The following is a 17,945-nucleotide window of genomic DNA, read 5'->3' on the forward strand; positions in this document are numbered from 1 at the left end:
TCTTATATAGCTGTTACAATACCATCAACTATCTTCCCTATGCTGTACTCCACATCGCATGACTATGTATATCTATATATTTAGTTATAGTTGACATTCAATATTATTCTACTTCAGCTCTTCAGGTGTATAGCGCATTGGTCAGACATTTACACAGTCTATGACGTGATCCCCCTGATAAGTCCAGTGCCATTCTGGCAGCTTACATGATCTTTACAACATTGTGATTATATTTCCCATACTGTATTGACTACCGATTTGTATCTCTTAATGCCTTCACCTTTTTCATCCTGTCCCCAACCTCATTCCCATCTATCACGCTGATAGATCTAGTACCTATCTGGCACCATACCTAGTTATTACAATATTATTGACTATATTCCTTATGCTATACCCTAGATCCCCATGAATACTGTATAACAACCAATTTGTACTTCTTAAACGCTTCCCCGTTCACCCATCCTTAACCCTCCTCCCATCTTAAAGAAGTCCCTATAAGATTCCTTGTAAAACTAGTTTGGTGGTAATGAACTCCTTCAGCTTTTTCTTGTCTGGGGAGCTCCTTATCTGTCCTTGTCCTTTAATTCTAAATGACAGCCTTGCTGAGTAGAACAATCTTGGTTGTATGTCTTTGCTTTTCATCACTTGGAATATTTCTTGCCACTCTCTTCTTACCTGCAAAGTTTCTGTTGAGAAATCAGTTGACAGTCTTATGGTGGCTCCTTCATAGGTGACTAACAGCTTTTCTCTTACTGCTTTTAGATTCTTTCTTTGTCTTTAACCTTTGGCATTTTAATTATGATGTGTCTTGGTATTGGCCTCTTTGGGTTCATCTTGTTTGGGACTCTCTGTGCTACCTGGGCTTGTATGTCTGTTTCCTTCACCAGGTTAGTGAAGTTTTCTGTCATTATTCCTTCAAATAGGTTTTCAATTCCATGCTCTCTCTCTTCTCCTTCTGGCACCCCATAATGCATATGTTGGTACACTTGATATTGTCCTAGAGGCCCCTTAAATTCTCCCCAATTTTTTTGGATTCTTTTTTCCTTTTGCTGTTCTGGTTGGATGTATTCTGCTACCCTATCTTCTAAATCACTGATTCGATCCTTTGCTACTGATCCCCTATAATGTATTCTTTATTTCAGTTATCATATTCTTTATTTCTGACTGGTTCTTTTTTATGTTTTCTATCTTCATTTTTGTCGCCACACAACAGCTTAACCATTTGTTTCCTTGAACCTGCCCCCAAAGAAAGGAGAGTCTGTAAGATGGATCCTTTCAGGGACTTTGCTAAACCTTCGTGTTTGCACCTTATGCCTCCCTGTTTGGTCCCAGAAAGATGGCTGGTCAGCCAATGACGAATAAGATTCCTCACGGAAGGAACAACCAAGCCAGGTGCAGTCGCTTGGGGACCCACAAGAGAACCCATGGGGTTCACAGAGGTGGGCACAGCCCCCCTCCTTCCTCAGGCTATGGAAAGCCTCAGCCTCTGTGGCTGCATTCCTTCCTAAATCTGCAAGGGAAGTGATTCAATGAGGTGCTCTCCATCTGTTCATATGCATATAGGTTTTGTCCCCTGGGGAAGTTGCTACTTATGGTCCAGCTGCCTGCAGGCAAGGATGATTGACTTGAATTGGTTTCCTATTATGATGTATAGGATTCACAGGTCATGAGATTGACAAGCTTTATCTCTTTTACTTCCCCACTGAACTAATAAAAGCTGATGCAAGGCCCGATTCAGGGCTTCCAATCCTTGAGATTGGGGGTCCCTTGGTCTGCTTAAACTCTATTCATGACTACTGTCTTTTCTTAACCCTGCACCGCCATGCTCGCTCCCCACAATTCTCGTCATACAGGACACGACACATTTTTATGTTTCCTATTTCTTTGTTGAAGTTCTCCCTGAGATCATTGAGCATCCTTATAACCAGTGTTTGGAACTCTGCATCTGGTAAATTACTTGTCTCCATTTTGTTTAGTTCTTTTTCTGGAGCTTTGTTCTGTTCTTTTATTTTGGACATTTTCCTTTGCCTCCCCATTTTCGCTGCCTCCTGGTGTTTGTTTCTGTGTATTAGGTAGGGCTGTTTTGTCTTCCAGTCTTAGTAGAGTGGCCTCATGTAGTAGGTATGCTGCGGGGTTCACTGGCACAGTCTTTCTGGTCACCGGAGCCACATCTCCAGGTGTGTCCCTTGTGTGGGTTATGTGTGCCCTCCTCTTGTAGTTTAACCTTGTTTGATAATTGCACATTAATGTCAGGGGCTGGCCCTTGGGGTCACTGGTTGTGAGGACTGGCCTTGACTACAGTGGAAGAGTTGTTATGCAGGGGTTGACCCTATGGAGCAGGGTCTGCCTCAGCAGGACTCTGGTGCCTGCCCAATCTGCCCCTTAGGTGTGTCGTACTTAGAGGCAGCTGGGTGATGCTCCAGCTCATTTTGAAGCTGGCTACTGGGGGCATCAGCTTGAATGGGATATGCTTTAGGTCTAGTTTAGCCACAGACTAGGCCCCACCTGGGGACATCCAACGGGAACCACAAAGAAATCTGCAGATGGCTGCCATGCGTGCTGTGCTTGGAAGCACCTTGAGAGGCCAAGCCAAGAACCAAGACTGGGCTGCTGCTTGTGCCAGCTTAGGGCTGTTCAACCAGAGATACAGGACATGCTCAAGCCAGATGTTGCTTGTCTGGGTTCCACAAACCTTGGAGAGACCCTAGGAAAGTCTGTAGCATGATCCAAGGCAGGCGGTCTGCACGAAAAAGCCATTGGAAGCAGCCTAGTCGTGTCAGAAAGTTGGGTGGGGCCAGGTCTCGAATCACCAGGGTGGGGTGAACGAATGGGGGAGATTCAGTCCTCAGACGGGGAAGGGAGAGGGCTCAGCAAAGAAACAATGGTCTCTGCCATCTCCCCCATCCGGGAGAAAGCCACCTCTTCAGCCCTCGTCCCAAGCCAGACAACTCAATTTCCCACCATTTGTCACTGCCGACTTTCTGCGTGATGGAGTGATTGATTCCATTAGAGGGTAAGTCCACGCGCAGTCCCTTTCAGAGGACCACCTGGGAGTGCAGCCACCCTCAGTCTCACTCAATCACAATATCCGCTGGTTTTCACAACCAAAAATTATAGTAGCTTCTCTCTCCGGCACTGGAACCCTGGGCTGGGGTGGGACTGGGATCTCTAGGGAATGAGGGTGCACCCCACAGCCGAAATAGGCCTCCTGATCTTTAATGGTCACATGCTGGTGTGGGACCAGCCCATTTCGCATCTCTGCCCCTCCTACCCGTCTGGAGGTGGCTTCTTCTGTAATCCTTAGTTGAAAGAGTTCAGTTCAGCTTGATTTGAGATGATTCTCAATAATGGTTATTTTGTAGATCAGTTGTAATTTTGATGTGGTTGTTAGAGAAGGTAAATACAGCATCTACCTACTGCACCATCTTGGTTGAACTCTCTCCCCCTCTGTTTCTAATCACCTTCTTGTCTAGTCATTTGTGACAGAAGTTGTGAAATAAAGGCAGGCCCTGTTTCCTCCGAACTTTTCATAGGTTTGCAATTTTACTATTAAACACTTAGGACTGAGACATTTCCTCAAATGCACAATTTCCTCTGAGAAATAGTAGAGGCTTTAACAAAACAAAGTATTCATTTATGCCCTGCTTCTAAAAAGTCATGTTTTTATGGTGATTTCATGCTCGGAACCAAAGACAGACATCACCTCATTTGACCGCCATGTGGGTTTCACACAGGCACCCTCTGGTACCCACTCCTCCATCAGCTAAGAGGCTCTTGCTGACCAAGGCTCATTAGATGTTACAGCATCGACCATGTTTCCCCGAAAATAAGACGTAACCAGAAAATAAGCATGATTTTTCAGGATGACATCCCGTGAACATAAGCTCTAATGCGTCTTTTGGAGCAAAAATTAATATAAGACCAGGTCTTATTTTCAGGGAAACACAGTATAAAGTGCTTTTTCAAAAATAAACTTACCAGAGAATCTCACTTTCTCTTCAGAATTCCTCAAATTAAGAAAAAGAATTCATTAAGCACAAAATCTGAAATAATAGGATTACTTTCTAAGTAATTAAATACTAAAGCATTTTAACCCTATGGATGACAAACCCAGCCAAATGCCTCTTTTACATCCAATGGTATTTTAACAAGGTGATGTCAGTTTCTTTTGATGAATACACTTCAGTAGCACTTTAAAATGGCTCTTTATTTGCAAACAGTGAGTGTAAATTGTATATGTTCACCGTGTTTCAAACCTTGTCTTTACTTTTTTTTTTTTTTTTTAACTAAAAGTGTCTGGAGTCTCTAACAGCAGCTGGTGCTTTCTTCCTTTAAATGACAATAGTACTTTTAAATGTTGTCCTTTGAAATCTAGCCCTCACTAAAAAATGTATTCACATTCATCTCTGCTGCAAGGCACTTGTCAGCACACGCTGGCTTTGCTGTGTGTCTTTGAGTTCGTCTGTCTTCCTCCCCCAATTTTTAATACATGTTGACTTGGAGAAACTGGCCAAATTATTTTAAGGCATTTAAAAAATCTCAAGTGTTATCACAGGGCAAATAAATAACCATGCCGAGTATCAAAGAACAATGAAAGAACCGCTAAACTCATTGCCCGTGAAGTGAGAGGAAGGGCTTGACTTCATGATGCAGAGGCCAGCTTGGGGTGTGTCTGGAGGGAGCAGTTTGCTTGGTGAGGCCACTCCACTCCTTCAGGAAAATCACCTTCTTGTGTGTTTTCTGTATTTGGCTACGACAGGACTATTTTACCAATTAACTGTAACTTTAAAAATATATTTAAAAATAATTATACTTGACATGCAACATTATATTAGTTTCAGACATACACTACAGTGCTTTAACATTTAAATACCTTATCAAGTAATCGCCACAACAAGTCTAGTATCCCTGCAGTTACTACAATATTATTGACTGTATTTCCTATGCTATACTTACATCCCTGTAGCTTATAACTGGAAGTTTGTACCTCTTAATCCCCTTTCCCTGTTCCACCCATTCTCCCACTCTCCCCTCCGATAAACACCAGTTAAACAGTTAATAATAATTTTTATTGACATGCATGTCTCTAAATCTCGCCTGAATAAGCCCCATGCACTGGGACATAGAATAATCTGAAAAGAGTCCTGTGTCGGGAACTGATATGTCAGGATATTACTTTAGTCATCTCTTCTGATTTTCATGTGAGAGTCTTACTAAAGGCTCATAACATTCCTAAAAAAGGTGGTTTCCCTGATTTCCAAAGATAGTAAACAAGTCCCACAGAAGTGAAAGGTTTCTCTAGCGTCACACAAGAATCCTGCGGCTGTGGTGAAGGTTAGAATTTGACGTTTCTAACTCCTCGTTTTCAAATATTGCTAGGAGAACATCCTCCCTCCCTTTAGGCCCATAAGTCATATTAATCCAGGAACTAATGTTGCTATTCCAATCTAATCATAAAGGTCACTTTTAGTAATGGGAAAAGGACACATTTGCATATATCACTCGCAGTCCATTGTCCTGTGAACATTGCTGTGAGCTAAACAAAGGATTCTTCACTCAGTTTAATCACAGGGGACTTCAGAATTCTTATCTGTCTTGATGGTCCCAAATATATGGCCTGTGTCACAGTATAAAAATATGACTGTCAGCTCAAGACAGGTTTGTGTTAGTCTAAATGCCACAGGTTTTGTGTGTGTGTGTGTGTGTGTGTGTGTGTGTGTGTGTGTGTGTGTTTCATCAAAGCCTATAAACAATCATTTTTTTCCTATGACCCTCTTTATAATTCCTCATTTGAAAAGGGAGGGGGGTGGGGAAACAGGATGACTCATGATGGCAGAAATGTGTGGAAAAAGTGCAAATGTACATAGTGATTACTGTGAACAGAAGGATTTGGTTTGGTTTAGTTTTTTAGCAGCTTCTCGCTGTTGACAGAAAACAATTCCTGAATGATGAGCAGATAAACGTCACTGAAAAACACCAGAAACTTCTGTCTCTTTTCAGCTTTAGCTGCGATGAATGAAAGTGTCTGCATCCTTTCCCCGAAGCCTGGGACCACTAGACACTGAATGCATTCATCTTCCCTTCAAGCTTTCCTCACTCAGCATCTTTGCTAACACCTATTTCCTACCAGTCTCCAAGCCCTGTGCTAACCTTCAAATTGGGGAAAGAACTGGATTGGCTGCTGCCACTGGAAACTTTTCTCCATGAATGCTTTTTATATGGTTTTGGCAGGCACACATACACTAGTGAAGAGAGAAATCCCGCTGGTGAGAGAAAATAAAACCTTAACATAACTGTAATGGCCCTGAGTGGTGTTTTACATGCTATGCTTGCTCAAGATTTATGTTAAAATCAACCTTGCAGAAGAGGTTTTTCAAAAGTCTATCAAGTTGCCAAAATTTAAACAGCTTTTTTTACTATCCAATGACGGTCGGCTTAACAACTTAAACGACCTGGTACTAATTGGCATTTCCCAGAAGTCAAAGGCCTTGCAGGCCTGGTCTAATTTCACCAAATAATTTTTCACTTACTTTCAGATGTCTGAGTCCTTTTATCCCTCTCTTTCCTCCTCTCTCTTCCTCTTTTCTCTCTTCTCCTTTCCCTCTTATTTATATTCTTTCTGTCCAAACTTAGGAGGGACCCAAGGAAAGTGATGCTAATTAATCCAAATTCATTGAAATTAATATTTTAATTTAGAGACTACATTTGGAAATGCTCTCTCTTCGCCTTAAAGCCCCTCCCCTCAGACACGGCTGCCAGACCCGTTTGTTCAGATGACCACTCCTGCGCCACTAATTGCTGACAGTTTCTTCCTGAATTAGTTGTCACTTTTCCATGCACACCCCAGAGCACCTCACACTGCCAAACCAGTTCTGCCTCAGGGGAAGGGTCAGGTCTCTTAAATGCAGCTCTTTCTGCCCCTACCTCCACCACCCAGGACTTCTTCCACTCTGGGAAGAGGAAACACCTCTGCATACGCATAACTAAGCAATATTTCTCTCTCTCTCAGCTGGCTAATTAACTTACCTGGCAACTTACACTTTTTCAATCACTGCCTCTGACAATTGCTGAAGAAAATTATTTTCTACACATGAAGCTCCTTCATGTGGTTTAGAATATACTTAACTAGAATGAGGATAATACACTTTACTAGAATACACTTAACTAGAATGAGAATTCTAATAAGAAGCAGATCTGACAACAAACCAGGAATATTTTCTTTTTTCTTTTTAATATATTCATCATGAAGAGGCCACCTGCCTCCAACAAGGAGCTGAGGCAGTGGAACAACACAAGCTGGTAACGAGTTTTCATGCTGACATGCTACCTCAGCTGCCCAGTAAATGAAGGGCTACAAGCAACAGAGGGAAAAAGAGAAAGGGCAGAACTCAATAACCATCTTTAAAGAGGAAGGAGGTTGGCCAGCTGTTTTCCATTCTGAGTGAGGACAGAAGAGAAAGAAAGAAGCTGAGGTAGTGACATTGAGAGAGAAGACAGACTTGTCAGGAAACACAGGTTCAAGGCTGAGTCTGTCCCACCTCCTTTGGGAGTCTCACGAGGCACTAATGAGTCCCCATGAGAAGAACAGATGAGGCCCCTCCAGACACAGAGTTCAATGCAGGGACTCTGAATCCCTTGTGGATTAGGCATCCTCTCGAGTTTGTATTTATTTATAATGTTTTCTATTTGCTCTAACAGCTTACAAACAACAAGGTGGTGGTGATGACCATCAAAATAGGAGAACCACTATGCTGCCCTAGCTGACAGCTCTGCGTCCCTCACTCACACCAGTTGTGTTTTCAGCTGTCTGAAAAGCAGTAGAGCCCACATTGCCTAAGGGGATCTTCTACTTGGGACCCTCAAGTGGGGATTTCATAGTGGTGAGGATGGTTATTTCCTGAAAGTATGGCAGGATCAGAGAGGAAGCCTGTGCCTTTTGAGGGCAGATTATAAGTGCCGGGGTGCACAGACACCATTTGACTTCTCAGCTGGAATGACCCTTGCCCCCGACCCCGTGTTTACCACCCGAGGTCCTTCCCCAATTCTACCAAGGAGTCCGTGAGCCATGGAGTAGAACTTTGCAGAAGTCCTCCTTGCAAGGGCCTGGTGACCTGCCTCAATAGAATAGTTTTGGGTGGTCATAGTCATAATTTTACAAGATGCCCACTGAAAGTCACATTTCCCAGATATCTAGAAAATCCTAGGTGTCCAGTAAACTCTAAATCACTGTGTCAATGTGTCGTGCGGGGGACCCTGCTCACTGCGCCATTTGTCGCGCAGGATGTCCGGTGGGGTCTCTGCTCCTGCTCCCCACATAAGAATGCAGGATGTGGCTAGGCCAAAAAGGAACACCCACGGAACCATAGGTAGGGAAGTCATACCACTATGGTCTCACTGGAGGCTGGGTTTACACGACGTGCGACCTGCTGTCCGCTTTGCTGCCAACCGACGGACTCTCCTCGACTCTGCTTCACTCTCCTTCAGTCTCCTCGTTCACTCTTCTCGGCTCCCCTCCGTAGCCATGGCAGTTATATCAGTGGCCAATGGTTCAATGGCTACAGCTGATGGCCAACCAGCCACAGCTGACGGCCATCTACTATCTGAGCCAACACCTCTCCACATGAGGCCGAGAGCCTGGAAACTGCTTTCTGGAGCTCTGTCCCCACACAATGTTAATTTGTCTTATGTGATGGATAACTAGAATGGTCAAACAAAACTTGTTCCACAATGGCTTTGCTCCCTTTGGTGATGGGGCCAGGACAGAGAAAAAGCCAACCCCTGGGGAAGACCACGTGTTGTCAGAAAGAGACTTAAGGTATCAGCGAACATCCTGAGGAAACAGACTTGGAGAGTGGAGACCAGGTTGGCTGTCAAAGATCTCTGGGAGGTCGAGGAGCTCAGAGAGTTAGTGCTGCTTAGCACAAACATCGGAGACGGCTTCTGGGCTGGCTCAGGCTCTCCGCTGCAAACGGTTAATCAGAGAGTCTTTTCCTAAAATATTGACTTCGTCACATTACTGCCCTGTTAACAATAGTTAAATAAGCAAATCTGCCCCCACCTTCCTCCAGCCCCTTAACTGTAACACAAAATTCAATGCCCTCTGTCATGCAGTAGGTGAACACAGGATACGATGAGGCCGAAAGGGAACAACAATGGAGCCATGGTGTGGGGACAGAGACAGGAGTGCAGTTTCCAGGCTCTTGGCCTCACGTGGAAAGGTGCTGGCTCAGGTAGTAAATGGCCATCAACTGTGATTGCATGGCCATCAGCTATGGCTAGTTGACCATCAGCTATAACCAGTGAGCCATTGGCCGCTAATATAACTGCTGTGGCTACGCTAGCAGAAAATGGGGGCTAGCAAGAAGATGGTGGCTGGCAATCGCATAGTGTGGCTGAGTGTGGATTGCGGATCTTGTGGCTCCTGCTTCCTGTGTCTCCAACCCAGCCTCCAGTGAGACCATAGTGGTATGACTCCCCTACCTATGGCTCTGTGGGTGCTCCTTGTTGGCCTAGCCACATCCTGCGTTCTTATGTGGGGAGCGGGAGCTGAGACCCCGCATGCCACCCTGCCTGACAAATGGCGCAGCAAGCAGGGTATGGTGCCGGCCAAAACTCACGAAGGATGGTGGAGCAGTTTATGCGTACAAAAGTTCAGCTCGGGAGGCCCACGAGGAGCAACTCCGGGAGCGGGAGGCATGGTCTGCCTGGGAGACTCAAGCCTCCAGATGGCACACCTCCCTTTTGGCCGTGGAAGGCGTTGTCCTCCTTTTGTTGATCTGCTTCTGCTGTAGGCTCCAAGGATTGTGGACATTATACACCGAGGCCTCCACCTACTCAGATACCTGGCACGGCAAGCAGGATTCCGACCAGGTAGGAATGGAGTCTGACTCTGGGTAGGAGGACGTGTGGCCCCCACCCAGTGTGTGGTGTCCGGTGGCCACTGTTCTCAGGAGTTGGGCCCCCAAGGAGGGGTGGGAGGACATGGATGGCTCTCTGGCCACCGTGGAGAGGGCTCTGCAGGCTCTGGCTGAGCGGTTGCCGGAGGAGGAAAAGGTTACAGCTGGCTGCGTGGGCTGGATGTTCCTCACGGCCTTGAGTCTCACCACGGAAAATGCGCTTAATGAAATGGCCCAGGTGCCGGACCAGGAATCCCGGTTGGAAGCGCTGGAAGCCGGGGCCCGCCCGTTAGAAGAGGGGCCCCACAATGGAGACTCTGAGACAGAGGCGGAGGAAGCAAGTGGAGATAATGTAGCTCCCAACCCCCAAGCCTGGCCAATCTTGAAGCAAAGAGTAAAACGTGAGCAAACTTTGGGCCCCAGGGGGCATTGCTGCCAGCAACCCAGTTGTGACTGAGTTCACAACCTACACCCCTTACACTCCCACTGAGTTGCAGGAGTTGGGGAGACGGTACAGACAGAGCCCTGGAAAGCCAGTCACGGCTTGGCTACTACATTTATGGGATAAGGGAGCAGACAACATTCTCTGCTCCCCAGGCGAGATGGAAAAGCTAGCCTTCGTGACAGTGCATCCATCCCGAGACAAAGGTTAAAGAACTGCCACAGGTTGGCCCACGACCAGGGCAACCACTCTCTAATGGAGTGGCTCACTGCTGCGGTATGCACAGTATGGGGACAGGCTGGCGAGCTGCCAGACACTGTGAGTCAATGGCAGTCATATACGGAACTTACTCAAATCATCCATGAAATGGGTATGAGACATGCTATTTTCAACCCTAATATGCGGCGGCCGGATGACGAGCTTTTTACAGCCAGCATGAGAGATCTGGTTTTGGATACTGCACCTGCGAGTGCTTTTGGATCCTTGGTTGCCGTTCTTACACCCTATGTGGGGCGACAGATCCATGAAGTTACAACTGCCATGGCCACCCTAGGGGTTGTCGAAAGCTGGAGGTGAAGGAAGTTAAGACAGAAAGTCCGCGCAGTGGAGACCTGGAAGCCCAAATCAAAAGTAAAGGGGCAAGATCACCGGCCTCAGAGAGTAAAACGGGCACAGATGTAGTGTGATCTCGTGGCAGCAGAGGTCAATCAGGAGACAACAGACCAACAACCCAATGCACTCCTGCTGGAACTTTGGAAACAGTTGCTTCCGGAACAGCAATTCCGGAGAAGCCTAAAGGAGAAGTCTGGGAAAGCATGACCCGTGTCCCTCCAGGACTTCATGTGGCCGCCTGAGGCCTACTCCATTCAGCTAGATTAGGGGTGGGGCCAAGGTACCCGATCAGAGGGGACGGGCAGGGACCAGAGGCCCCATGTGGAACTGTCCATACATTGGTCCCCTTCTAATGTGCAGAGGGTTTTGGCCCTAGTTGACACTGGTGCAGACTGCAGTCTCGTTTATGGGAACCCAAAACTGTTCCCCGGACCAGCAATCTGCATTGATGGCTACGAGGGAAAGACTGTGACTATGAAAGCCGTTTCCTTACCACTCACTGGGTGTAGGAAGGCTTCCCCCTCGTACCTACAAGGTTTATGTCTCCCCCGTTCCAGAGTATATTCTAGAGGTAGACATGCTACATGGCCTCAGCTTACAGACGTCAGTAGGAGAGTTCCGTCTCCGGATCTGGGTGGTGAAAGCGGTGACACGCGGGCATGCTCACCACACTCCTCAAGTGTTGCCACAGCCCTGGCGCATGGTTACCGTGCAACAGTACCGCCTGCCAGGAGGGCAGGAGGAGATTGGTCGTACAATATTGGAATTGGAGAAAGCACATATTGTGAGGCCAACGCACAGTCCCTTTAAGTCCCCAGTATGGGGTGTCAAGAAGCCAGATGGGACCTGGCGAATGACTGTGGACTATAGGGAGTTAAATAAGGTGACGCCAGGGGTGGTGGCTGAGTGGCCACCGCAAGTGACTGTAGTATACAGAGGTCCCGATACCGGGATGATTTTGTGGGGAACCTATGTGCTCTCACTATGGCCTATTATGGGGTCCCCTGTTCTGTTACATGTTGAAACTATGCAAGGGACCCCAAGCACTGCCATAAAGGTCTGGTACCACAAACCGGGAAAGGTGCCAGTGGCAGCGACTCTCCTTTCCCAGGACAAAAAGCTAGAGTGTATCCTCCCAGATGGAAGGGATTTGCCATTGTTGGTTCCTAAGACTGCTGTTTCTTTTCGTCTGTAGGTGCCGATAGGCTGATATGGCACAGGGACCCTCATGGAAGACGCTTGTTGTGTAGATTGTGAGGCGAGACCCTATAGGGGTGGAGTGTGGGGACAGAGCCCCAGAGAGTAGTTTCCAGGCTCTTGGCCTCACGTGGAAAGGTGCTGGCTCGGGTAGTAGATGGCCGTCAGCTGTGGCTAGTTGGCCGTCAGCTGTAACCCTTGAGCTGTGGGCCACTAATATAATTGCCACGGGTGTGCTGGCGAGTGGAGTTGAGGGGAGTCGAGGAGAGTCGAGTCAGTCGTTTGGCAGAAAAGCGGACAGCAGGTCTCACTTCATGTGAATCCAGCCTTCAGTGAGACTCTAGTGGTATGACTCCCCTAACTATGGCTCCGTGGGTGTTCCTTTTTGGCCTGACCATATCCTTTGTTCTTGTGTGGGGAGCGGGAGCTGAGACCCTGCATGACACCCTGCATGACACTTAACTAAAATGCTTGCACATGGTGAGTGTTTGATAAACACTTTTGAATGAGTCAATGGCTTTGATGGGCAGTAAAGTCAGAGCTAAGGCCCATTTGGTGTTGCATATCATAGTCTGGGGCTGGATGCATTACTGGCTTTCTTGCAACTGAAGGTGAGGCGCCCATGGAAAGATGTGCATAAATGCATTCTTTAAAGGATGGCTGAGTGCACGCTTTGATAGAGGGTGAGTCCTGTCAATTAGAAACATATTAAAGTCTTAAGGTTAATTTGTTCATTCTTTCACTCAACAAATACTTCTTTACCCTGTGGTAAACACTGGGATGTAAAGATGTGGAAAGTTCCCACTCTTCACTCTTGCACTGAATTTTGAGTTGAGAGGGGAAGGCGGGGGAGAAAAACCTCAACAAACACAGTGAGGATGGAGGTGCACAGGGTGCTGTGGGTGCCAGAGCAAGGACCCCTCCCCTGTTCAGCCTTGAGAAGGGCAGGGGGCTCCTATAGGAGAGCTGGTCACTGGGGGGAGCAGCTGCCTCCAGAACTGAGCATGATCCCGTGTGACTGGACCGGTGGGCTTAAAAAAAGAGTCATGAGTGAAAAGCTGAAGCCCTTTGCTCTACGTTCAGGAACACGACAAGGTTGTCCCCTATCACCTCTGCTTTTCAACATAGTGTTGGAAGTCCTCGCCAGAGCTATCAGGCAAGAGAAAGAAATAAAAGGCATCCAAATTGGGAATGAAGAAGTTAAATTGTCACTCTTTGCAGATGACATGATGCTATATATAGAAAACCCTAAAGACTCCACCAAAAAGCTATTAGAAAAAATCAATGAACACAGTAAAGTTGCTGGCTACAAAATCAACGTACAAAAGTCCATTGCTTTCCTATATACCAACAATGAAATCTCAGAAAAAGAGATAGAAAAAACAATTCCTTTTGCAATTGCAACAAAAAGAATAAAATACCTAGGAATAAACTTAACCAAGGATGTGAAGGATTTATATGCTGAAAACTATAAGACATTTTTGAAAGAAATTGAAGAAGACACAAAGAAATGGAAAGACATTCCGTGCTCATGGATTGGAAGAATCAACATAGTTAAAATGTCCATATTACCCAAAGCCATATACAGATTTAATGCAATCCCCATCAAAATCCCAATGGCATTTTTTAAAGAAATAGAACAAAAAATCATCAGATTTGTTTGGAACCACAAAAGACCCCGAATAGCCAAAGAAATATTAAAAAAAAAGAACAATACTGGAGGTATCACACTCCCTGATTTTTCCTTGTACTACAGGGCTACAATAATCAAAACAGCTTGGTATTGGCGGAAAAACAGACACATAGACCAATGGAATAGAATTGAGAACCCAGAAATAAAACCACATAAATATGGACAGGTAATTTTTGACAAAGAAGCTAAAAACATACAATGGAGGAAAGACAGCCTCTTCAATAAATGGTGCTGGCAGAATTGGATAGCTACGTGCAAAAGAATGAAACTGGACTGCTATCTGTCACCATGTACCAAAATTAATTCAAAATGGATCAAAGACTTAAGCATAAGACCTGACACAATAAACTGCATTGAAGAAAACATAGGTACTAAACTTATGGACCTTGGGTTCAAAGAGCATTTTATAAATTTGACTCCAAAGGCAATGGAAGTAAAAACTAAAATAAACAAATGGGATTATATGAAACTGAAAAGCTTCTGCACAGCAAAAGAAACTATTGACAAAATAATGAGGCAACCAACTGAATGGGAGAAGATTTTCGCAAACAGTTCCTCTGATAAGGGGCTAATATCCAAAATATACAAGGAACTCATGAAACTCAACAACAAAAAAACAAACAACCCAATTGAAAAATGGACAGAGGACCTGAAGAGACATTTCTCCAAAGAGGATATACAAATGGCAAATAGACATATGAAAAAATGCTCAACATCGCTAATCATCAGAGAAATGCAAATGAAAACCACAATGAGATATCACCTCACCCCAGTCAGAATGGCTTTCATCAACAAGACAAATAGTAACAAGTGTTGGAGAGGCTGTGGAGAAAAAGGAACTCTCATACACTGTTAGTGGGAATGCAGACTGGTGCAGCCGCTATGCAAGGCAGTGTGGAGGTTCCTCAAGAAATTATGAATAGAATTACCATATGACCCAGCAATCGCTCTCCTGGGTATCTACCCCAAAAATATAAAAGCATTTCTCTATAGAGACACGTGTACGCCAATGTTCATTGCAGCTTTGTTTATGGTGGCCAAGACATGGAAACAACCAAAATGTCCTTCGATAGATGAATGGATAAAGAAGTTGTGGTACATATACACAATGGAATACTATTCGGCGTTAAGGAAAGATGATATAGGAGCATTTGTGACAACATGGATCTCGAGAGAATAATGCTAAGTGAAATAAGTCAGACAGAAAAAGTAGAGAACCCTATGATTTCACTGATATGTGGTATATAAACCAAAAAGAACAAGACAAACAAATGAGAAACAAAAACTCATAGACACAGACAATAATTTAGTGGTTACCAGAGGGTAAGGGGGTGGGGGGTGGGTGATGAGGGTAAAGGGGATCAAATATATGGTGACGGAAGGAGAACTGACTCTGGGTGGTGAACACACAATGGGATTTATAGACAATGTAATACAGAATTGTACACCTGAAATCTATGCAAATTTACTAACAATTGTCACCCCAATAAAATTAATTAAAAAAAAAAAAGAGTCATGAGGGTAGACACCACGTCTGTTTTATCTCACAAGTTTTCCCCCTGAACCCAGTATAGTACCTGGAACATAGTAAGTACTCTACAGAGTTTTATGAAAGTGTGAAGAGGCAGGGTAAGGTGGGGCAGGGTGAGGAGAGACAGGAAACTAGAGAAAGGTAGAAGAGACCGCTCTGCAACTGTGCAGCAATGCATGTTCCCATCTGGGGTGGTTGGTTCTGTGTTAACTGAGCTGAAACTGTTCCCCGGAATTCTCCTGCCAGCATGTGTCGTGCAGGGGACCCTGCTCGCTGCGCCATTTGTCGTGCAGTGTCTCAGCTCCCACTCCCCGCCCAAGAACACAGGACACGGTAAGGCCAAAAAGGAATACCCACGGAGCCATAGATAGGGGAGTCAAACCAATATATTCTCGCTGGCGGCTGGGTTGGAGACACAGGAAACAGGATCTACATAATCTGCCTAACAGCAGTCCCGCTTGCCAGCCACCATCTTCTTGCTAGCCCCCATTTTCTTCCTGCTAGCGTAGCCACAGCCGTTATATTAGTGGCCAATGGCCTACGGGTTACAGCTGACAGCCAACTAGCCACAGCTGCTGGCCATCTGATCACAGTTGATGGCCATTTACTACCCGAGCCAGCACCTTTCTATGTGAGGCCGAGAGCCTGGAAACTTTTTTGGGGGGCTTTGTGCCCACAGCATGGTTCCAGGTCAGATTTGGCCAGGAGAAATTTGCTCTAGATTTGGAAAGCAGAAGCAAAGTGGCAGCCATGACACTGTGAAGATCCGTGGAGGACACCAGGTGCCACTGCAGCACCTGCGTGTGATCTGCGGGCCCGCCTTGTTGGTGAGGAGCAGCACCTGGCCCACAGCTCCTTCAGCTCCCACCACATCTCCTACCTCAACTTCTCTGAGTCCTGGGCTAGGTGTGCATGCAGCTCCAAGGCAAAGGGCACCGACTCCTACAGGTCTGTGACACGAGGTCAGGGTTAATGAGAAAATACGTAGGCTGTCCTTGTGAATTCATTTGTTCTCACTCTCTCATATCTGCATTCAGATCGTCTTCCTGAGGCCAGCTCTGCTGACCTAACACGACTTCAGGATGGCTCCAGGCTCACAGGCGGCAGTGGCATGCAGTCACCTAATCTGTATGACAACTCCTTGATTCCAAGTCACTCCGAGTGTTGCTGCGTCCTTAAAGGATCCCAGATGCACCATCAGAGCAATTTCAGTCTCTTCTTTTTGGTGGGCAGTTGCTCTTATGAATTAAGGGCTTCCATCACTGATGCAATCACCAGTGGTATCAGCTACCAATTATTCTGTGCCAAGCTGAGAAATTTTCCCTATGTCACACAGCTGAGGACCTTGCCTAGATCTGGCTCATATTATTATTAATATTATTATTATTATTATTATTATTAATACCTATTATTTTTTTTAATATGCCATGCTGTCTTTTGTACTAGTAAGGTTTAGTTTTTAAGTTGAAGTTTTGTGCTACTTAAGTTTCATCCATAAGCCATAGTAACCTGATGTTTCATTTGAGTAAGAAAAACAAATTTCAGGCTGCTTAGAGACACCAGGTGCCATTTCTTCAGCAATAAAAGGATCAACATTCTATTTGCATGTGATTTTTCAGTGTGAGGTGTCATGAATTGAGGAGTCAATGAAGTTGATTTTCCAAAAGTGAATTCATGGAAAGCTTCAAGGACTGTGGGGCCCCTAAGTCCAGCACGCTCCTTTCCCACCACCCAGGGTGGGGCTGGCTCCGCTGCGCTCTTCTTGGGAACAGCAGCGCTGTCGACTTCGTATTGTTTCTCCAGCACCTAACACAGCACCCAGCAAACAGCGGGTGCCTGATAAATGCTTGTTGAACAGATGGGTTATGAATGAGTTTGTTTATTCTACATAGCGTTTCGTTCCACCAGCATACTGTTGTCCTTAGTTCATGGCTGATATTGATAATCTCATCATTATCTCTATTAGCCTCAGAATATTTCGGCATATTTTCAGTGTGATGATTCTTACTTCCTCATTACATTGATCAAATAGTGATACATTTAGCAGGCAGGGCCACATTTGGGAAGTCTTTATGACAAAGAAAGGAGTTGGGTTGGCCCCATCTGACTCATAACATCTGCCATGAGCAAAAGTCCAAATTACATGAAATGATGTAATTGCAGTAGATGTTAAAATATATTTTACTTCCCATAAAAGACTCCCATGACAAACACTCCTTTCATAGGTGGGACTCTATACAGCTTCAAAATTCCCTCAGAATTGAAGGGAAACTTCTGTGCAGTCAAATGGTAAATGGTTTTTGTGAGATTTCACTCTTCTTCCAGTCTTAGGGAATGGGCCCAGGAATGAATGCTATATGTCAGAAAGCAATCTGTTTCCAAAGTGACACATGGTTTCTCTGACAGGCTCTGTCATCCAGCTGTCAGTGACAGGTTTGTTAAGGAAGTTAAACTGTGACTTTCCATGCTTCCTTGTCATTTGGAAATTGACAGTGAATTTGCTAATTTATTTTCCATAGAAAACATTTATCTCATCTTTATGAACCATGGACTTCACTTCTTTCATGATGGCCT

Source organism: Rhinolophus hipposideros (assembly GCF_964194185.1).
Source record: "Rhinolophus hipposideros genome assembly, chromosome: 1".
NCBI lineage: Eukaryota > Metazoa > Chordata > Mammalia > Chiroptera > Rhinolophidae > Rhinolophus > Rhinolophus hipposideros.